Source organism: Danio aesculapii, chromosome 11, assembly GCF_903798145.1.
Source record: "Danio aesculapii chromosome 11, fDanAes4.1, whole genome shotgun sequence".
NCBI classification, from domain to species: Eukaryota; Metazoa; Chordata; class Actinopteri; order Cypriniformes; family Danionidae; genus Danio; species Danio aesculapii.
The window spans coordinates 22,631,301-22,656,258 of NC_079445.1; the positions used below are offsets into that span (position 1 = coordinate 22,631,301).

The following is a 24,958-nucleotide window of genomic DNA, read 5'->3' on the forward strand; positions in this document are numbered from 1 at the left end:
AATAGTTTTAATAACTCATCTCTAATAACTGATTTATTTTATCTTTGCCATGATGACAGTAAATAATATTTTACTAGATATTTATCAAGACACTTACACTACAGCTTAAAGTGACATTTAAAGGCTTAACTAGGTTAATTAGGTTAATTAGGCAGGTTAGGGTAATTAGGCAAATTATTGTATATTGATGGTTTGTTCTGTAGAATATTAATAAAAGATATAGCTTAAAGGGGCTAATAATTTTACCTTAAAATGGTTTTAAAAAACTCCTTTTATTCTAGCCGAAATAAAACAAATAAGACTTTTTCCAGAAGAAAAAAATAATAGACATACTGTGAAATTTCCTTGCTCTATTAAACATAATTTGGGAAACATTTAAAAAAGAAAAAGAATTTAAAGGGGGGCTAATAATTCTGACTTCAACTGTATATGCTAATATTTACTGTAAATACGTGCATGTAAAACAATAAAAGCAAAATAAAATGTTTTTTTGTATAAAATATGTCATCAAAAGGAGCTACAATTTAAATTGTACTGCTAAATATGAAATGTTAATATTTCTACATATGTACATGTATTTATATGTAGTAAAATTATAAATAAATAAGTTAAAATTAAAGGGACTACATTGTTGCAAATGTACTTCTTAGTTAACATTATTAATATTTAAATTAGGGCTGCACAATATATCGTTTTAGCATTGATTTGATCATTTGCAATAGTCAGATCGCAAGATATACGCAATGTTGAGTTTGTATTATAATTGATCATTTTCATGTGTTTTTGATGCATGTGATTATATAATGATTTTAAAAGCATTCAGGTATAAGAAATTGTACCATTTGTGTTCTTAACTATGATTAAGTTTATTGAATTATATTTATCATTCAGTTACAGTACTTGAATACTCTTAGACTCGGGAAACGATAAAACATTTTATTTAAATTGTATCTTTTTCTTGATTGTATTTATAGATTGTTATGCATGAAAATACTCTCAACACATACGAATACAAAAATGCACTGCTAATAACACAGACCAAAACGAAAATGTGAAAATGATAAAGAAAAATTTCTGGTCCAGTGTTTTTGACATACTTAATAAATCTATTCATATAAATCTAGACCCAAACCCTTGACAGCCCTTTTTGGAATTTCAGAGAGAGTTGACTGTTGCATCTCGCCAGGTTATTGCTTTTCTACTCTTTTAGCTAGACGAGCCATTCTTATCAACTGGAAACAGGTTATTCCTCCATCACATGACATGTGGATCAGAGAAATCTGTAGTTACATAAAACTTGAGAAATTAAGATGTTTACTTGCAGAATCTCTCAAATCTTTTTACAAGACCTGGGAGCCTGTTTTAGACTATATCAAAGGCTTACCCTGTTCAGTTGATATCAGATCTAATACACAGTAATTAATTGGAAAGAGGAAATATTGACTCTATAATGTGAACAAAAAAAATAGCTTTTATTGTAATCTTGCACATTTATTATTATTTTTTAAAAGAATTTCTTTTAATTTAATTTATATTTATTATTTATTAATATTTATTTTTTTCTTTCAGAGGATATGTTTGTTTATAATTCATAAATGTTATTTATTTTATTTTGAGGGGATAGAGGGAAAATCAGAAAAATAATACAATCTGTAATCTTTATTCCTATGTTGGACTGTATATTATGATGTATTGTCTTGTTGAACACTAATAAAAAAATAAAATAAAATAAAAAGTATTAGCGAATGTTCCCTGTAGAAGTAATTAAAGAACATTTAAATAATACTTATGAAAGTAAAAGGGGATAAACAATTGATGAAGACCATGACTCGAAACAAAATTGACAGCTAAAGTGGCAGTGTGCCGATCTTTTGCCACTGTGTTTGTTTTTGATCAAGCACCTGCCTTTGAGAATCCTAGATGTGCGCACATTTCTACTTCTTGATATATGATTAACGAACAGTTCTTAAATAATACTAGAAATATTTAAACGCTATATTAATTGAAGTTACACAAAAACAAAAGGCACTTCAGCTGAAATTTTGTGTTTGTCTATCTAATATTTGGCCGAATTCATTGTGCTTTTTCATATTTTATGCTTTTGTGTTTTAATATTACATCCATGTGAGTACAAATGAAATAGCATTGACAACAATAATTTTCCCAAAGTGAATAAATTAATATAAATCACTGTCAAACTCTCAGCTTACCCTATTTAAAGGCATAGTTCACCCCAAAAAATCAAGTTACTCACTATTTACTCACCCTTACATCACTCAAAACCTTTATGATTTTCTTTCTACACAAAATATTGTATTTTTTTTTATATATAAACATGTTATCATTGACTTCTATGGTAGGAGAAGCATATACTATTGCAGGCATTGGCTACAGTATTCAAGCATTTTTCAAAATATCTTCTTTTGTGTTCAACAGAAGAAAGAAACTTAAACAGTTTCAAGGTTGAGGTTGGGTAAATGATGACATAAATTTCAGTTCTCAGTGAGCGTTCCCTTCAAACCTAATCTGCAGCTTTCTGTCCAAAACAAGCACTTACGGATTCCCTTGCATGTTTATGTGTCACTGTCACAGATTTATTCTAAAAAAGCCATTCATTCATATTCACCTAAACATTATTTAAATAGCAGCACAACCATGGTAAGACCAAACATGCCAAACAAAACCCAATGCAACACTTGAATGACAAGCCAAGAACATCTCAGTCAAGCCAAATAAAACAGTTATCTTGACCGTTGACAGGCCTTCCAATAAATACAGTATGTGTGTCCACCAAGTCAATAATCAAGCCAGTTATGAGCCGTTAATATCAAATTATACCCAAATCTTAGTAATGATTCACCCTCCGTACCTTAAATGAAGCCGTAGACAGGCAGTGCCAATAAAGAAAGCCGGTCAATGATTGATTATCTCGTCCTATTCGTCACGAAAATAATACACAATCCTCATGTAAGTCCAAACCCCGGTGGCGTCCTAACAGAAGACTGAGCCTTCATGTTGAAGCGGTTCTCTTATACCAGAGGCTGTGTTAGCTGACAGCGCCATCACTCGTGACCAATAGCCAAAGAAAAAGAGAGAGGGAGAGCGAGCAAGAGTCACAGGGAAATCCTTAGTCATGAAGTCTTAGATTACAGTGTCCACAACTTCTCTACTTTGGTCAATTGCTTCCTCCACTTCCCATAAATGACCCAAACCTTGTGAGCGTCTCTGAGAGAGAGGAACAAGGGGACTTCATTGTCCCCTCGCACCCTTTCCTCGAGTCCTCTTCCGCCTCATCTGACTTTGCCGCTGTATGTAATGAGTCTGGAGGAGTGCGGTGATTCACTGGTTCGGCTGGGTCAGCAAAACACTCATGTGAATTGCGTGTATAAACATGCTTCACAACACCACACCAGCACCACATATGACGCCTGTCGCACAAAGTAAGTTTCGGACTTTAGCCAGGTAAGTCTGAATTTAGTTTAAGCAAACTCAAGAAGGTGGGTTGGTTTTACCGCCATGGTAACTTACTAGTACACTGCTAACCTGCTCTGGAGAAGGTTTTATTCTAGGCTAGTGATTGCAAACCTAAACATGACCAATCAGCTGTGAGTAAAGTGTATATGATGTCTATTGCTAATAATATTACTATTATACTGTTACTATCCTATTAATATTATAACAATTACATTGCATATTCAAATGGTTTTGAATGGTCAAATAACATTAATAGTAATTTTAGATTAAATTGTATGGACCTAATTGTATAGATTTACAGCCATATCACCATGCAGACCAAGACCAGTTACTCATTGAAGCTAAGCAGGGCAGAGCCTGACCAGTACCTGAATGGAAGACCACATGGGAAAATCTAGGTTGCTGATGGAAGTGATGTTAGAGAGGCCAGCAGGGGGCATTCAACCTGCAGCCCTAATGCCCCAGTATAGTGAAGGGGACACTATACTGTCAGTGAGTGCCGACTTTTGGATGAGATGTTAAACTGAGGTCCTGACTCTCTGTGGTCATTAAAAATCCCATGGCACTTCTCATAAAGAGTAGGGTTGTAACCCCGGTGTCCAGGCCAAATTTGCTCCATCTGGCCTTACCAGTCATGGCCTCCCAATCATCCCCATCCACTGAATTGGCTCTATCACTGTCTCTCCACTCCACCTATAGCTGGTGTGTGGTGAGCGCACTGGCGTCGCTGTCCTGTGGCTGCTGTTGCATCATCCAAGTGGATGGTGGTGGTGTGGAGAGGACACCCCCCCCCCCCCCCTCAAGATTGTGAATCGATTTAGGTGTATGGTCATACACAATAAATGTGCTAAATAAACACACACATTACATTACATTACTTTACATCTATTGTATTAGATTAAATTTTGATTAAAATGTATGGACCCACTTTATATTAAGTGGCCTCAATTATGTACTCACATTAAAACTATGCAGATACGTGTTTTTACATGGTATTCATATTTATAAAAAATGTATGTTTTTCTAATATTTTTGTAATTACATTTATAATTCCACTGTTGATCCGTCCCTTACACATTTACCCTTCCTTAAACCTATTCAAACTACCAAACCTGTCCTTAAACTTACCCGTAATTCTCCTCTACAGCACCATAAGGGCTGTGCAATACAATCTGAATACAGTTAGTCCATTGTACGTTTTTTTATGCAAGTAGTTAGTCACTTAATATAAAATGGGACCAAATTTACATTTAAGCATTTACACATAAATTTGCTTTAATTCATAGAGTTTTTTAAATGTTCTTTTGAGCTGTTTGTGAACCTCCATTATTAAAATCAGTTGACTGATTTGCATTGATATAACAATATTTGATATAAGTTGTCTTCAAGTGTTTGTTTCATGCCTTGTAAATGTGTTTACTGTAGATCTATTATATTTCAGATAATGTTACAGTATGTCTTGATCTTCAACATAAAAGTAAATTGCACCGACTCTCTCATGAAAAATGAAGCCAATTGTAATGCTTATATTTTGAGTGATTCGCTGTTTTCTGCATGTGTTCTGCATTCAGGTGCATGTGGTCCGGAGTTAATCACAAACTCTGACTTAAACCTTGAGTTAAAGGGATAATTCATCCAAAAACATACAAAAATTACTCACTTTTTGTTTAGCTTTGTGTGTGTATAAACCTTTATACGATTCTTTCTTCTGTTGAACACAAAGGAAGATATTATGAAGAAAGCCGAAAGATGTACAATGAAGTCAGATTAGCTGGCTAGCCAGGTAAGTTTCAGTTTAGTTTGCACCAATTCCGGGTTTTAGGTACCACGAAGGTAGCACAGCTGCTCCCTAATACCATGGCAACAAAAAGTGATTAATGTCCAGCTGCCTTCATGTTACCTAAAACCCTAAAGGTTGGTTCAAACTAAACTGAAACTTAACTGGCCAGCCAGCTAATCTAGCTTTGGTACTACAGGCCCCAGATGTCAGGTTGGGTTTGTTAGTTTGTCAACCTACTGTGCATCTTAGGAGTTTGTTCAGCTAAAAGGCCAATGTAAACTCATTTATTGATGTTGAGTTACTGGGGAATTTGGTCTTAAACAGATGACCAATAAATTTAGTTTTTTAAATAACCAAAAATTTGCTGTAATTTGCTTATAACTTATATTTAGCATTTTTAGAAATAATTGTAATGGTTTTCTTTTTTTAATCACAAACTGTGTCCTTTGTGGTCATAAAATACAAATCAAAAGCTACTGACACAAACATTTCACTAGTAATTTTTTTAGCAGAGAAGTTTATAACAAGAGAGAATTAAATCCAGTTCCTGTGAAAACCCATGAACCTAGTTTTGCTAGCTTCATTTACATAATAAATAGATGACATTATGGTCCAGTTTCTGCTGGCTGAATTTTTTGCATCATTATTCCAGTCTTCACATGATCCTGAAAAAATCCTTTTAATAGTAATAGCTTAATAGTTTTGAAAAAACCATGGCATTTCTTCAGGACTTTTTGATAAACACAAAGTTCAAAGAATGTTTCTGAAAAATGAGAAATCATTCAGTGATTTCTCAGTCACAACTTAAAAAAAATATTCTGCTTCTTCATGTTGCTCAGAACCCATTATCTTTTGAGGAATTACATCAAAATACTAATCAGCAACTAATCAGCAACTAATCAGCAACGTTGTAAAATGTTTTTCTAATTTAATTCTGACTAGAACCAGAAAATCAGTGCACATAACACATGTCTTCAGGTCTTTACACTGGCTCCCAGTTACATTCAGAATAGATTTTAAAGTATTACTTGTCTGTAAATCACTAAATGGCCTAGGACCTCAATACATTACAGATATGCTCACTGAATACAAAACTAACAGATCCCTCAGTTCATTAGGATCAAATAAATTATAAATACCATGAGTTCAGTCAAAGCAGGGTAAATAGGCCTTCAGCTACTGCCCCCCTACTGCTGAAATCAGCTTTTAGAAATGATCAGATGTGCTCCAACATTAGGCACACTCAAATCAAGACTGAAAACACATCTGTTTAGCTGTGCCTTTACTGAATGAGCACTCTGCTACGTCGACAGATCGCACTATTATGTCTTTCTTTTCTTTCTCACTTTTTTATAACCTGTTTTAACACATTTTAATTTGTTTTTATTTTCTTATTGTTTTTGTTAGTCTCTTTTTTTCCTGTTTATGTAAAACACTTAAAATTTCCATAGTGTATGAAATGTGCTATATGAATAAACTTGCCTTGCCTTTTCCATGTAATGGAAATATAATAGAGTTCCATGTAATAGAGATTGTACACCAAAAATAAATAAATAAATAAATAAATAATAAAAACAGAGAAATTTATAAAATCTTTATAAATCTGGGGTCGCCACAGCAGAATGAACCGCCTACTTACCCAGCATATGTTTTACGCAGCGGATGCCCTTCCAGCCACAACCCATCTCTGGGAAACATCCATACACACTCATTCACATTCATACACTACGGACAATTTAGCCTACCCAATTCACCTGTACCACATGTCTTTGGACTGTGGGGGAAACCGGAGCACCCAGAAGAAAAACACGCGATCGCAGGGAGAACATGCAAACTCCACACAGAAACACCAACTGGCCCAGCCAAGGCTCGAACCAGCGACCTTCTTGCTGTGAGGCGACAGTTAAGGTGATTTATTCCTGTTTTTACATTAGCCTTCTTCAATATATATGTATATATGTATATATATATATATATATATATGTATATATATATATATATATATATATATATATATATATATATAAAATACATTTTTTTTCTGCAGAAAATATGACAAACAACTTCTCAACAAACGAAGTATTCTGCTGAACTTTTAATGTTCTTTTAGATAAACGTGCCTTTCTAAATCCAAGTTGGCAAATGCTTTAATATTTATCTATTAAGGCGAAGAAATGCTAATGAAAAGTCTGATATAATGGAAGTTCAATAGCTGGAAGGCAAGAAACATGATACAAAGAGTGCTTTTCTAATATGTGAGATTAAACCAAAACCTTGTGAAATGTTAAAAGAAACTGCTGTTGAATAAAAATGACAGCTGTGACACCGTGTCTCCCCCTAGTGGTTATAAAAACAGACATTAATGTTTTTATATAAGCTGTTTATATTTATTTTGTTCAAGTAGTAAAGGCCAGATGTGCATTTAAAGGAATGACAGTACGATTTGCAGTGGGCCATCAGTTTACCAATTTAATACAGAAATACTCAGAGATTATCAACCACTGCCACCAATGAATCATAATCAGACAAAGCAAAGACTTGTGATAAACTGAATGAAGAGGAAGCTAGATGTTATTTACAAGAAATGAGTATTGCATTATGCCTGAATAATTCCCACCTCTGCTTTAGATCATGTGCAAATAAAAAAAGAATTAATTTCAGCATTATGGGGTTCTGTGACATTTAGATTGCCATTTTAAAACTACGAATTTTGTTATGAAACCATTTATTGCTTGTAAACTAGTAGTTTGGGGTTTTGGGTTTAGCTTTTTTAGAGTTCTGCACCCCTATTTTTTTAGGCAAAGAAAAAAATGTATTATTTAAAAGTATGTGTGTAATGTTAAGTTTACGATGGACTGCAATGCATATAATACCATTTAAAAAGTGACAATAAAAACATGTATGACTTTTTTTGTTTTAAATAAATACTATTGTTTTGATCTTTCTGTTCATAGAATAGAATCATAGATCATTAAATGCTGAATAATATAGCTTTCTCATTAAAAATAACAGAAATAATCAGCATATTAGAATGATTTAAAAAAAAAAATATGTGACAGACTGACAAAAATTGTTGCTAAATATTCTGTTTTTACATCAAAGAAAACATATGCTTAAATATATTAGGAAACTGCAAAGACTGCTTTGTAATTGTGTGTATGCATTGCTTTCTAGAAAAGTTAAACAAGCATTTTAGGTGAATTACACGCAACAAAGATTGGTTCAGCATGGTTACAAACTAAAGTTAGCAGAATTACAGTGAGACAGCAGAACGTCTGTGGGCATTTATGGAAGTTTCAGATTCTGTTTTGTTGCCAAACAATTGTGAAACTGCTTAAAGGGATAGTTTACCCAAAAAGGAGAGAAAATTTACTGACTATTTATTCTCTTTTCACTTATTCAGAACTTGTTTGAGTTTCTTTAATCTGCTGAACACAAAACAAGATATTTTGATGAAAAGGAAAAACCTGTAACCATCGACTTCCATAGATGAAAAGTCAGTGGTTACAGGGTTCATCTTTCTTCAAAAATCTGCTTTCATGTTCAACAGAAAAAAATACTTAAAACACTTCTGAACAAGCAAAAAGTGAGTAAACTAAGACAGAATATTAAGTATTTCAGGTGAACTATCCCTTTAACACAGCTCTGAAATGTCATGAAGTTTTAATAATGACGAACCAAAGCAAGCAGATTACTTTCAAATCCAAGTAATTATTCTTTAAATAGATTTCTTCTTTCTTAAAGGGATAGTTCACCTAAAAAATTAAGTTTACTCACCCTCACCCTGGTTTCAAAAACGTCATGAGTTTCTTTCATATGTTGAACACAAAGATATGTTTATATTATAAAGATATTTTAAAGAAAGTTTAAAGAAGCAACCATTAACTTCCATAGAAAGAAAAACAAATACTATGGAAGTCAATGGTTACAGGTTTTCAGCATTCTTCAAATGATCTTCTTTTGTGTTCAATGGAATAAAGAAAAGAATAAAAAAAGAAAAGAACACAAGGTTTTGAACAAATAAAGTGTGTGTAATCAGTTTCCAGTTTTGGGTGAACTTTCCCTTTAAAATCTCCACTCTATCTAAGATTCTCTTCTTGGAGGGCTTTTATCAATTCAAAGCGTTTTTTTTTTTTTGTCATGGTTTGTTTAGAAGGTGCATTATGGGTAATAAAAGGCCATCAAAGCAAGCATATTACTCTCAAATGCAGGTAATTATTCTTTAAATAATTATTATTTAATTCTTAAAGTGATAGTTAACCTAAAAATGAATATTTACTCACTATTTACTCACCTTTGCTTCAGTCAAAAAACTTTGAGTTTCTTTCTTATGTTAAACTTTCTTCAAAATATCTTCATAATATAAAAGAAGCAACCATTGACTTCCATAAAAAGAAATACTATGGAAGTCAATGGTTACAGGTTTTCAGCATTCTTCAAACTATCTGCTTTTGTGTTCAAAAGAATAAAGAAAAGAATAAAAAAATGAACAGACAAGTAAAGAGTGTGTAAATGATGACAGACTTTTCAGATTTGGGTGAACTATCCCTTTAAAATCTCCACAGTATCTAAGATTCCCTTCTCGGTGGGCTTTTAGCATCAATTCAAAGCTGTTTTTGTCATGGCTTTGTTTAGAAGGTGCATTATGGGTAATAAAAGGCCAGGCTCCATGCATTTCCATTCATGTGCTGTGACCTCTGCAAAGAACTCAAACCACCGGTGACCTTTCCTCCAAAAAGACCTCGCTGGGGGGCTTTTGAAACGATAAACACAGACAGAAAGAGTTACGCAGATGCGAAGTGTAGCAAAAGCGGTTTAAACGGCTTGTTGACATTCAACATGCGAGACAAGACCAGCCTTGTGCGCACACACTGAGGCAGTTTAATAAACTAAATGCAGACAACAATGTATTTACAGTTAGTATTTTATGCCGAAGAAGGAGCGCCAGAGACAAAACTGTATTTCATTGGTCCGAACAGCTGCGGGCCTGTTGCAGTGCTCGGCTCCTGTGTAGGAGGTCATGTTTATGACCAAGGAGCTGTTGTGTTCTTGACAATAGCCTATGGAAAGGAGGATATTTCTAGACCTGACTGTGTCAAAACCGGCTGCTCTGGCATTTCTATTCTTTTCTGATCAGGAGGGAACTAAAAACTTACTCAAGCATTTTGCAATTAAGATGCATGAGGGGAATGCCAAAGTTACGTATTCATGGTCCGCTAGTTAAAGAGTGCTTTAAAGAGTTATTTAAACTGACATTTTACAATAAGGTTTTATTAGTTAATATACTAACACGAACAATCAATGAACGATACATTACTTACTGAATTTATTAATCTATACTAATGTTAGTTAATGAAAATTAAGTTGTTTGTTGTTAGTTCTTGTTAACTCGCAGTACATAATTAAATGTTGAACTATACTTATTAATAAATGCTGTATTGCTTATTACTAAATAAATTAACTAACAATAACTAATGAAACATTATTGTGTGACCAGTGTGACCAGAAGTATTATTTTGGTTATTTTTTTAAAGCCCACCTTGTACAGTACTTCCTGCACCTCAGGAGGTATTTAAGCATTTTGGACTAACAAAAATTCAATGTTTTATTATTATTATCACTTTAATTAATTAATTTTGTAAAAAAAAAAAAAAATTGAAATGTTAGTTAGTTAGTTAGTAAGTAAGTAAGTAAGTAAGTAAGTAAGTAAGTAAGTAAGTTAGTAAGTAAGTAAGTAAGTTAGTAAGTTAGTAAGTAGGTAAGTAAGTAAGTAAGTAAGTAAGTAAGTTAGTAAGTTAGTAAGTAAGTAAGTAAGTAAGTTAGTTAGTTAGTTAGTTAGTTAGTTAGTTAGTTAGTTAGTTAGTTAGTTAGTTAGTTAGTTAGTTAGTTAGTTAGTTAGTTAGTTAGTTAGTTCACTTTATTTGTCCCCATAGGGAATTTTCATTTGCAGCATACACTTACAGACACTTCTGACATTTCACATTTGGCATATAAATCTATCTGTATCTATTAGCCATCAACTGCTACTGAGGGAGGAGGAATTCAAAATTTTGAATTGCTTGGGGTACAAATGATTTCTTACACACCTGGGAACACAACATCGATGACATTGACAATCACGATAGCCTTATTTAGTACTCTTTCTTTGTATACACTATCAATGCTCTTTAACTTTATTCCCAACAACTTACTGGCTGTTGTTACCACCTTCCCCAGTGACCTCTTCTGGGCCTCAGAAGCATTTCCATACCAACAGATCACACAAAACGTTGCAATACTTTCAATAAAAGTACTATAAAACATGATCAACAATGTGTTGTCAACATTAAAAGACATAATTTTTTTTAAGAAGTACATTCTCTCTTGAAGCTTTTTCCTTTTACAGTCAGTCCATACCTCCCACTTAAGTTTATTGTCCAACATCACACCCAAATATTCATTATTTGTTACTAACTGAATTTGCTTAATTAATGTGGGATGAGTTTTACTTTGTGTTCTCTCTCTAAAGTCAATAACCATCTCCTTAGTTTTAGGAATGTTTAGGAGAATTTTCACACCAGTCTAAAAAGAAGTAAATAACAGGCCCGTGTTCTTCCTTCTCTTCATCTAAAAGGCTCACCAAAGCGGTATCATCTGCATACTTTACAATATTGCTATTTTTAAATGAACTTATACAAAAATTTATATATAAAATAAATAATAACAGAGATAAAACACAACCCTGGGAGCTGAAGTACACATCTTATCTGAAATAAAACCTCCCATTTTAACCTGTTGGATTTTAGAACTTCGAAAATGGGGCACCCAGGCAATCATTTTGTTGTCTAATAAAAATTAATATAACACAGTACTTGGCAACACTTGTGTTCACGTCATTTTTTAGTGCCTAATCCTATACCTTTAGTGACAGCACAAATCACAAAAATCACTAACCACCTGTAGAAACATCTCTCCATATGCACCAGACACTTTCGTAAATGTTTTAAGGACTCATTAAGAAAAACAAACTACTGTTTACTTGTAATAATATTGCACTGCTTGTTTTTAAAATGTAAATAACTTTTTTGGCACATTATCATGCACAATGTTGTACTGCATTATGTAATAGTATTTGTATACTATTGTCTGTCTTAGATTATGTGTATAGTTAACTATTTACTGTATGGTATTCAGTTTAGGGCTGCACAATATATTCTTTCAGCATCGAAATTTCGATGTGCTCATTCGCAATAATCACATCGTAAGATATTCGATGTTGAGTCTGAATTATAGTTGACCATGAGCTACAGAATTGTATTTAATTACTCTATTTATAGGGAGTTTATCCGATTTATGGCAAAAAAAAAATATGTTTCTCTATTTCTTGCTTCGAATTGTTGTCTTGTTTCTAGTCCAAATATCTACATTTTACTTTTATTTTACTTACCACACTGGCAGATAATTTAGCTTGTTTTAAGGAAACTCTTAATTTTGGTTTATTTCTTCTGAAGTTGAAAACAAACCATATTTTTTTTCTAACCAAGAATTTTTTTAATATTTGGACTAGAAACGAGACAAAGCAAGAAAAGCATTTTTATATTGTGTTGATTATTCAATATCTCTACCTAAACACTGTCAAATACTTACAGTGGATTCCAACCATCTTTTGAAAATGTATTCATTTCAGCAATGTTTATTACAGAAATAAATAATCGCAATATCAGGTTTTTCCAATATCATGCAGCCCTATAATTTACCACTCCATTTTGTTCGCTATCTATAGGTTTACATTTTAATTTACTTATTTCTAAAGTACTTTCACAAAACAACTGATCCAAAGTGCTATACTGTACAATTAAGATAGACCAAGAGCAATAGGAGTCAATACAAATAAAAAACAGCTACTGACATACAGTACATAACAGTCACTGACATAACAATAGGTATAACTGACATACTGTAACAATAAATAAAAAACCCAATACAGTACACAAGCAAGACAAAAACTGTAACATAGACTAGGGCTTATATGTTTATTTATGTAGCACAGTGGTCCTGTGAGACATGTCATTTCGTTGCATTTTATGTCTACACATATAGTGGAATGACAATAAATCCATGATGACTTGACTTGAACCACATTTGACAACCACATTAACTCTCAAAAAAAATATGCAGGTAAAATATTTTCTGTGCAGTGTTTACAGAACTGAGCTTAACAACTAGTTATTGATGAAATTGAAATTGCCATCTGAGTTGTTATTGTATTCTGTATACTGTACAGAGTGCTAGAAGTCAGTGGTATTGAAATACATCATTACTTAGTGTTGCCAGATCTTTCTTGGAATAAAATGTAAAAATAAGAAAAAGCCTATAATGTACTTAAAACTCAAATGGTCATAGAAATAAATGTCACTTACTTAAAAACCCCAACTTGTACCTGCCTAGTCCATTAAATGGATAGAAAAAGCTTGAATACACATACTAATCGTTGTTTATACAGTATGTGGACCTGGCAACACTTCAAAAGTGAGCTTAGCATAGCAGCTCTAACATAAACAAAACTTGATGCCCCCGTCGATGGTGGCGTAGTTTAAATTGACAACCATAACAGGTTTTGTTGATGCAATATTACTTTGGTCAGAAATAACAGTTCAGGTCACTAATCAAATAAGATGTCAATCATCATAATTGTGGAAGTGAATTGTGTTCTGTACACATATGTAATGATAATTTAAGGGATTTACTCTTGTATTTAAATGTGACTGTCACACTTGAAACATTACAGTATGTAAAAACATAATTATTAGGGGGTACATACTGTTAAAATAAAAATGTCAGAATCATAAGCTAGGTTTGGTTGAGTTAGGTTTTCAATTTCACTTTTGATGTTTGCATTATCACTGGGCAAATGTTTTTGGGAAATTCTTGTTGAGAAATTAGGTTTTGTATGATTAAAGTAGACTGTTGTGCACTAAAATGTATGTAATTAAATATTTATTTTCAATATTTAATTGACTTAACCTTAATAAATGTTTGAGTCATCTTTCATGTCAAATTCCTAAGTTGTATTGGTAATCTAATTTAATATTTGACAACACAACAGGGTTATTGGATCAATCAAATAAGAACAACAAAGTCCATCTTTCATTCAACTGATTCGTTCAGATGACTGATACATTTAAAGATGAATCAAGTGCATGTCTTTATAAATGGGCCACTGAATCAGTGACTTCATTGCTTTAAAATGTTGAATCATTCAGTGACAAAATACCACTATGTTGCTCAGGAAGTGCAGCAGTTCTTGTAATCTTTGTTTGTAACCATTTTAATTAATGAAACAAATATATAACACAGTCAACGTATATTATGTCTAAATTTTAAGTCATATAATATTAATTAACCACTCACTTAAACTTACATGAAATCAAAGCCAACTACGCAATCATATTGAAATTTGCAAAAACAGACATCTGGCCATGTTGCTTAACTAGGCTATATTGTATGTTCTGAATCAAATTTTACTGTGTTGTGTTATGTTCTGCAAGTCTTTGCGTCCTTATATGATTCCTCCATAAGTGTATATACTATGCTAAATTCTTTTCTTATTCTTATGCTGTAGCTTCTATGTTTCCAATGCAATGAATTATTTGTGGCAGCCCACCATAATATCAAAACTAACTTCTACAAATTGATTTTCCATAAGCTTTTTAATTTGCCTCCACACATTCTGTGCAATTCTGCGAGAAAAACCGAGACCCGTTTCTTTTTTTGACCAATAATGATCATATGAACACTAAGTGAGGAATACCACAGGCTTAACTTACTTTTAAGTATTTCAAACAAAGAAATGCTTTGAGATCAGCCATCAGAGTCTTTGTAAGATCTGTTTTGAGGTTATTGGAGTGCTGGTTGTGGCAGAACACTGTTTGCGATTGTCAGTGTCTCTAATTCACGTGTGCAGCATTAGAATTACAACACAAGATCACCTCCCTTCCCTGTCTCCTCCACTCAAAACTAACAGCGTTTACTTGATGGTATGGCAACTATGCCAGCCTTTGGCCTATCTGGCATGTGTGGAGAGAGAAAGGCTGAGAAAGAGAGAGAGGATGCTTTGGGACCTTAGTCAGAGGGTAAAGAAAGCAACCATGTCCATGTTTAGCCATTGTGAAATGTACAGGGTGACACGGACATAAACATTGTGCACGCTAGTTATAGATAACATAAGGATGAAGACAAACAAATTACATTTCATTTGTTGTTATTATTATGCAACATGGCAAGCCAGTGCCAATGGAGGACAACTCTACACTGATTATGCTAATTTGACTAAAAAGCATAAGTTCTGGTAACTGTAAAGGCCTATTCTGGATAAAAGCCAAACACAGTTTGTTTTGTATTGAATCAATCAGACAGGAGCTAGAGATTAAATCAACACTTTCCATTTTTGTGTGCTGTACACATCAGGTGGTCAGGAAATAGACTGTGGGCAAACCATGCCCTAAAAGACTAAATCGCTGGTTCTTTATCTGTTTGAGCTCTCTATTATCAAAAGCAATATTCGCACTGTAGCTCCCCTTAGATACTGATAATCACAAACAGTTTTTTCTACTCAATAATACATAGACACACATATACAGTTGAAGTCTCTCCTGAATTATTAGCCCTATTGTATATATTTTTATCCGGTTTCTGAATTTTTTTCAAGACATTTCTAAACATAATAGTTTTAATAACTAATTTCGAATAGCTGACTTATTTTATCTTAGCCATAATGACAGTAAATAATATTTTACTAGATATTTTTTAAGACACTTCTACAGCTTAAACTGCAATTTTAAGACTTAACTAGGTTAATTACACAAGTTAGGGTAAGTAGGCATATCATTGTATGGTGGCTTGTTCTGTAGACAATAATATAATAATAAGGCCTAATAATATTGACCTTAAAATTGTTTTAATTTTTTAACTGCGTTTATTCTAGCCAAAATAAAACAAATAAGACTTTCTCAAGAAGACGAAATATTATAGGAAATACTGTGGAAAAAACTTGCTCTGTTAAACATCATTTGGGAAATATAAAAAAAAAAATTCACAGGGGGGGCTAATCATATTGACTTCAACTCTACATGCATATACTGTACATACATGAATACATACATGCATTCATACATAAAATCAATCAATCAATCAATCAATCAATCAAATCTAAATCATCTTAAAAACACCCATGAAGTGGGCCTTTGTCCATGTATTGTTGGGGAAACGCTGGACTACACCACCAATCCAGATTTGCACAGTTACACAATGCAGAAATTATAATTCTTACACTGTAAAACCCAACAGTCAACTTTATCAAATTATTTAGTTAACTCAGAATTTGGCGAAAGTTCATTCTACTCATTTGAAAAGAGTTTTGAACTCAGTGTTGAAGGTAATGAGTTAATTTAATACCTCATTACTTCAGATTAAACGGAGTAAATTCACAGTACTCATATAGATTAGTTTTTTAACTCAAATGGTTTGTACGTAGTAATCGGTTTCCTCAAACAGTTTGAGTTGACTTAACTTATTGAGATTTACAGTACCCACTTGGTTTGAGTTCTCCATTTATTGAGTTTTACAGTGCTCAAATTGCTTCGATTACTAAAATAGATTAAGTTCACAGTACTCATTAGGATTAGTTTCTGAACTTTTGTTGCAATTAGTTTTCTCAAATGGTTTGAGTTACCTTAACTCTTTGGGTTTTACAATGTATAACTACTATAGAACACATATGTTTGACCTTTTTAATGACCATATTATCTTCTACTTCAAATTAAGTTACGTACTGATATCACTACAGATGTCATATCAGCTGTTTATATGCCAGCTACATTCAAGGCTCTTTTTTTTTGCATTTTAGAGGAATAGGATACCAACTACAAAAACTGGAACAACATCAATATATCATTGTTCTATATAAACCTAAAATACATTAGAATTATTGTTGCACACTAATAAGTGTCCCAGGATCCATCTGAATGTGCTGTGAAAGGGCATGCACTGTACAAAGTCTGGCCCTGTGCCTCTGGAACTAACATCATTCTGCACAGCGTGACCTTCACGTTCACCAGTACATAGAGTACAATACATCCCTTGCTGTTTCCATGCTTTACACGTTCACTTTCATTACCTTATCATTCACATCCTAAAGACTGAAGATGCAACTGATCATATTATCTTCACTCCCTGCTAATGCATACAGTGAGGATGAGGCTAAAAGTTAAACAGGATATTACGTTCCTGTATACATAAGAACAGGACCGCCTGGTCTCGTTTCAAATAGGATGGCAACATCTGCCTAGAGGAAACCATAATGCAGTTTGCACATTAAGTAAAATTAAACAATAGATTAGTTCAGTGGATTCTGTCCTTATGGTGGCTTCCAAAGCAACATTGGATCATTTTCACTTTTATTGCATAAACTGAATAAACACTGAGGCAATTTAATTTGATATAATTAAAAATCTTATACAAGTTTGAAATTAAATGATGATTTAGTGTTCATGATGATTTAGTTTTTGGGTAAGACCACTATTTAGGGTCCAATTTTATCACCTACAATGAGTGTGCACTGTAAATTAATTGATTGATTGGCATGTTAAATTATTTGACATCAGCCATGTTGTATGATGGACTTTCTTGTATGACAATATACTGCTGTTTTTCACCACAGAGAATGCATGTGTCAACGTTTTCCCAAATCTTCAAACTGACAAAATTATAGAACAAACAACTTTACAAATGGAAGCAAGTCCTTTTTATTATTAATAACTTGCATTGACTAATTGTTTAATACAAAAATAGTAACGTGCGCTAACAAAGTAATTATTGTAGATTTCAATTTCTCAAATCTGACATTTTAGACGTTGTGTACATCTGTTTTTAGCATCTGTTAACATCTGTTTTAATGCCACTTGTGATTGGATTGATGAAAATGCATCTTAACACTTTTACACGTGTACGATCACATCGGTGTGATCAGCCCTGGCGGGCTCCTGAAGTACACAATCAGTGCAATTTAATGCGATGTGATCAGCTGCTAAATTCAAATCTGCATTCCCATGATGACTCGCGCTGAGCTAGAATCACAATTCGCGCCTGTCATAAATCACAATTCATCAATGTTTTCAATCAAGTAACGTGTATTTGAACTTTCAGACATTGAAATACACATTCGTACTAGGAAAACATAACATTTAGCGTTTGTAAATTACATGCTGATGTCTATGGAGATGGTCATAATAATTATTTTACACATGATCTGACGATGTGCTTTGTCCACTTCAGACACACACTACAAAATTCACAGCCACTCACTTTCATGTAATTCGGGAGAAATTGATGAATTAGCATGTTGTACATATGCAGCTCTAATCTCTCCACTGCAGTGTGAGCTGACATGATGGTGTCCATCAGCTGTCATAGATCAAATAATATGATAATTATTAAGCTGTTTAAACAATGTAGAACGTGTTCTTACACAAATCTAAGAACTGGAATATCAAATATAAAAAAAAACAACATCTATAACTCCCTGGGTGTACAGAGTGCCACAAACTTCATGCATCCTGATAGGAATTTGAAGCACATTTTAACTATGTGTTTGAAAATTTGATGGACCCTTTTCACAAGACTGTTATGATGCATTTAATATTTATAATTCATAATCATAAATCCTTAAATAAATTATGATCTTGATTTGTTTTTAATGTATGAACATTTAGATGTATTTATGTATGGATTATATCATCTTTGCATCAAATTAGACAAAAACAAATTACCGCTTGTGCAAGAAGTTTGTAATGAGCAATGAACTGTCTATGAGACAGTATGAGACAGTAAATTTAACATTGTTCTCTCTTCTGGTTGCCGTTATCAGTCTCCCACAATTTTTTTCCTTTTTCTGAAAGTCTCGGTAACACCATCATAGAGTTTTTCTTTTATTATTTCAGCAAATAGGATTGTAAATAAAATAATTGTTGTATTCACTGCGCTCTAGGTTTACCCAACTTTGGCAACTTCCGCTACTGAGAAACCCGGAAATGTAAAAAGGGTTCATAATCAAAAATGATGTCCATCGCTTATGTGGGAGCTCAGCACAGGCACAAAACTCCCACTACCAATAGAATACTACCAACAACTTTTAAAAAAAGCACTTCTTTTTTCCACAATGCATTCGGTGTGATCAGGTTCTAAGCTACCACAATAATATCTAGATGCAAGCAGCAGTTTGCGCCTTATCACATTGTGAATTGGTGCTGCAGAATATGGTAGGCTACAAAACTACAGTTACAATTCATGAATTATGTACAATGTTTTAGCAATATTATTATTTTTTTGGTTTTACTATAATAATAATTATTATTCATTCATTCATTTTCTTTTCAGCTTAGTCCCTTTATTAATCAGGTGTTGTCACAGCGGAATGAACCACTAACTTATCCAGCATATGTTTTACATAGCGGATGCCCTCATTCGCACACTTAGACTACGGACAATTTAGCTTACCCAATTCACCTATAGCACGTCTTTGGACTGTGGGCGAAACCGGAGCACCCAGAGGAAACCCACGCGAACACGGGAGAACATGCAAACTCCACACAGAAATGCCAACTGACCCAGCCGGGGCTCGAACCAGCAACCTTCTTGCTGTGAGGTGATTGTGTTACCCACTGTGCCACTGTGATGCCCATTATTATTATTATTATTATTATTATTATTATTATTATAAATGTATTATTTTTCATTTATAAAATGCCATAGTACCTGCAGAATTATAATAGAAAATCATTTTTGTTGTTATTTGCAGTGGCCCTTAATCTGATTACTACTAATGTCACAGTGCGTTGTCATGCAAATATTCAATCCTCCAAATGTCATCCATGTGCATTATCACTGATATTCTTGGTTGCATAAATCTACAATTTTAAACTAGGTTAAACTGATGACTTTACATTGTTCATAAAGGTTTTCAATTTGAAAATGCAATCTTTGTTTAATTTTTTGTCTGATTTTTTTAATGGGTAAATCTTGCCTTTCGGTAAAGTCAATGTTAGTTATCTTGTGCTTAAAAATGTTAGCGACCACTGCTTTAAAAGGATGCATTCTAATTAACGTTCACATTTAAAACTAATGCAAGGGGTCAGTGGAATTATTTAGAGCTTACATTTGAAAGAGTTAATACAATGTAAACGCTGCCTACATCACTCAGCTCACCAAGACCGCAAATTTTTGACCAGAATTTTTTACAGCTCCTGTAATTTGTATCAGATTTGAAATTTTTTTTTTTTAAATCTATTCACTGAGCTTCAGAAACAGAACGGCAACCTGTATTTGTACATGTCCACATTACATTCTGCATTCTCAGTCAGCAATGCCTCTGTCATTGTTGAGAACAGCTGTTGCATTAAATGGCCCACTGCTCTTTCTCTCCACGCTCCATCAGCTTCAAGTATCGCCTCAGAGTAGCGTTGTGAAAACAAGCAGAGAGGTACAAAATTTGGTTTTACATTTACAGGAAAGGGTTACATCGACAAAGCAGGCTTTTGGGGCAAGATTTGGTGCAAGAATTAAAAAAATATTGATGCTGGTCTAAGTATTTGGTGTCGGTTGATTAACCATACAATACAGAATCACATCAAATCGTAAATCTAAGCACAAGTCAAATGTCATTTTCCTTTTGTCTGTTACATCACAGCCAATACTGGAAAAAAGGAAGGATTTCAGCACATTGTTCATGTACGCCAACGTATCGTTCCACTAAAGTACCTTCATTCAGTAGCAGCTCATTTTCAACCTAGCCGACGGGGTCATGTCTACAATTAACGCAAGTGTAGTTTATGTTCAACCAAAATGCTCGACCCAAAGGCAATGTAATGGAAACAGAGTAAAAGCAAGCCAACCAAAATCCCAGTGCACAGCAACAAATGAGTTTACCGTTGTCATCATTGCTAAGTGTTTATATGCGTGGGAGAGTTCTGGAGTTACCTTTCATCAGCCATACTGTCTTCCTCTCGGTTGATATATCTGATTTGAGTCACTCAATTGCATCAAAACAAACACCTAACTGACGCCTAATGCCCTGATTGGATATTATGCACCTGTCAAACGTGGCGACGCGTGTGACGGACAAGGCCACACCTGTGTTTATCTCTTACCATCAGAGAGGACAGATAAGCTACTGGCTTCTTTCTGATATGACCTGCGGGTGAACTTGATTTTCTTGCATGTCAGAAATTTTTTCTTATGGATGATTCAGCTTGACTATATTAGTGGTAGTAGGAAGCATTTGGACAAGCCCACCCTATTCAATAAGTAGTACAGGAGGCTTTCTTTCCACTTGATTAACAAGAAAACTTTTTGAATCAACATTAAACCATCTGACATGTTAATCACAATATGTATTTGGGGGTCTTAAGTTGCCATGGGCCAGTATATGATTCTGTCGTTATGATAACCTTCCGATAAAAATCACGGTTTGACAGTATTGTCATTTACTGCTCTAAAATATATTATTTTTAAATGTCTGGGTAAAAAACTAAAACTTTTTCCTCTTTGTACACAATATATTTTATTTTGAGAAACATTTATAGTATTTTGGAGCAGTAAACATGTCAGGCTAAATAATTCAAATGAATCTTTGATTCTGCTGTCTTCATTAGTTTCAAAAACACAGATTTCTTTACAATTTAAAACAGCATATTTGAATATCTTTTCTGCTACAAATATTGTTGTTCTAAAAAAAAATCATACATATACCATAACAATATTACAGAAAAATTTGGCGGTTTTAAAACCTTGACTTTTTCAAACCGCGATATACCTTGAAAATGGTTATCATCCCATATATACCTCGTCTTAAGCTTTTATAAAAATGTATTTTCTTTATTGCATCAGCCAAGTCAAACTGCATTGACTTAAGAGGATTAGTTCAACTCAAAATTTTAATGGTGTCATCATTTACTCAACATCATGTCATTCCAAACCCATGAGAAAATCACTCCTCTCTGGGACACCAATGAAGATATCGTTTCACCTAATCTGAGAAATTTCTGTCCATCTATTGAATAAAAAATAAAAATTATTAGCCCCCATGAAATATTAGACCCGTTTATTTTTTCCCCCAATTTCTGTTTAACGGAGAGATGTTTTTTAACACATTCCTAAACATAATAGTTTAATAACCTATTTGTAATAACTGATTTATTTTATCTTTGCCATGATGACAGTAAATAATATTTGACTAGATATTTTTCAAGACACTTCTATACAGCTTAAAATGACATTTAAAAGCTTAACTAGGTTAATTAGGTTAACTAGGCAGGTTAGGGTATTAGGCACGTTATTGAATACTAATACAATAATACTAATAATAATAGCTATCAAAGAATATATATCTTAAGGGGCTAATATTTTTGACCTTTTTTTAATTAAAAACTGCTTTTATTCTAGCCTAAAAAAAAAACAAAAAAACAAATAAGACCTTTTCCAGAAGAAAAAATATTATCAGACATACTGTGAAAATTTCCTTGCTCTGTTAAACATAATTTGAAAAAATTATATATATATACCCAGAAAACACTGATGGTTCAGAACATTTGTAATGAGCTAAACAAATATGAATAAGTCAGTTCAGTTATAGTAAATCCTTTATAATGCTTAATTAATTTAGGTTTTTATTAAAATACAGTATAAACCGTGACCACCAAACAATGTTTGCAGCATTCAAATGAGGCAGGTAATCAATCTTCAGTTTATGTTTGCTAATTAATGTTTAAGGCTAAAATAAACCTGTTCAGTATACAAATCTATATTATCCTATCTTACATAGAACTTTTTTTATTATATATTTTTGAGTGTTTTGCATGAGCAGACCTTAAATGAGGAAGTCTTTTATTAAAAACACCTTAATCTGTTTTACAAATGTCTTTCGAGTTTGGAATGACATTAGGGTGAGTGAATTTTCATACTTTTTTATTATTGTAGGGTAACTAATGAAGTTTGGTTTTGAATGATTATTATGATAGCAGAAGGGAAATACACGAAACCACGACCAAACAAAAGATCAACTTGATACTATCAGTTGCACTGAGCAAAACAAAAAAAAACAACCTACATTGTTCACCTTTTTGCTTGACTAAATCTGAATACTGGATTATACTGTAGGCACCTTTATATACCAGCTTGTACTGTGCTATCTGATATTTGAATAAACTAAAAGCAATTCCATGAAAACACAGTTAGTTATTAGAAACCTCTACAACAGGTATAATGAAATCGTGACAGCGTTATGCAAAGAAACACTACAGATATTAATGTAAACATACTGAAACTATGACCAACAATGAAAGCACTTACAGTACATACATGCACAACTATAAGCTATATTACAATTTATAATATTTACATTTTTGCACACACACGTTGTTGGCAAGGTCTCATTTAGACAAGGAAGTATATTCACAGTTCGCAGGCCTTACTTATGCTCCCTATAAATAGGTTGTGCTCTATGTTTGAACATTAAGTGTAACTAGCTAACACTTTTATAGGGGACACATCCGTGGGGGTTTTAACTGCGCTGTTCGCATTACATAAGACATATCGCCAACGCTGTTTATACATATTTGGAGTTTATACAGATCAGGTATCAGCAGTATATGGCTTTGTGCCAACAATAAAAGCATATTCAACTTGGAAGAACCATACGTTTACTGTACGTCCAAATATATGAAACCTAATGTATTGAATACTAATTACAAGCATAACTGTGGTTAGCGTTATCCAGTTTTGAGTCATCTCTCTCAAGCGAAATTCAATGACTTTAATTAAAAAAAAGTCTACATACTGCGGTAGTGTTTTGTTAACATGTAAAGTATGTCAAATACTGTCGCTATGGAATAATCTGGAAAAGAGCGCAACTCAAGCAGAGGCAGACTTATTTAGACTCAAGAGTGGAGCGCAATGAGCTGTATCACTTACCCGCTGAAGGTCAGAAAGTACAAAGTTGGGACGTAGTTTTGGTGCAGGAGCGGCAGTTGTGCAGATTTTTAAGTCAAGCTGGTATCAGTTCCCTCTACATTCGTATGGAAGCGAAACTGCGAAAGAGCCGAGTTTACAACTTCTCGATAATTTGAGCAGAACTCTCACTCACTCCCCTGTGTGATGTGCGATTTGTTTTCTCGCTGCGATGTGATGTGACAGCGCTCTTCTCCAGTCACCTGTAAGCGCTTGTGACAGCCGCGGGAACCAATCACAGCGTGATCAGAGCATCATGGGTAACGTAGTTCATCCATTCGCATAACAATATGTGACAGTAGATTACTGAATAAATCATGTAAAAACATTGTAGATGGAACATGTGTAATATGCTTGGATAAAAAAAATCTAAATATTAAAACATATTTTGGGCTAAACAAATATAAAAAATTAAATATAGCTATCAGAGAGTGTGGTACAAACTGTACATATTGGTACATATACAGTATGTACCACATTCATATATCTTTTTCATCAAATTTGTCAGATAATGCACTTAATTGCCAAAGTAATGTTGACTTTTTGTAGCCTATGTAGTTAAATGCTGCCATTTTATGGCAATAAACATTAAAAAAATTGGCAAGACAGTGAATAAAGTGACAAAGTGAGATTGTACACTTTGCTATTATCAGAATAGACAACAGT

General features: G+C 33.4%; 1 protein-coding gene across 3 annotated transcripts in view; it reads right to left on the bottom strand.

The window, feature by feature from the left end:
* The window catches only part of tfeb (transcription factor EB), a 72,356-nt gene extending 47,886 nt beyond the window's left edge, over positions 1-24,470 (bottom strand). For 2 of the 3 annotated variants that reach the window (XM_056467957.1, XM_056467955.1), the window contains exon 1: positions 24,257-24,470. The gene's annotated coding sequence lies outside the window, so the exon portion shown is untranslated. Of the gene's footprint in view, positions 1-2,869; positions 3,016-24,256 lie in introns of those variants that run through there. The other variant, XM_056467956.1, reaches the window with a different exon arrangement.
* Positions 24,471-24,958: the final 488 nt, after the last annotated feature.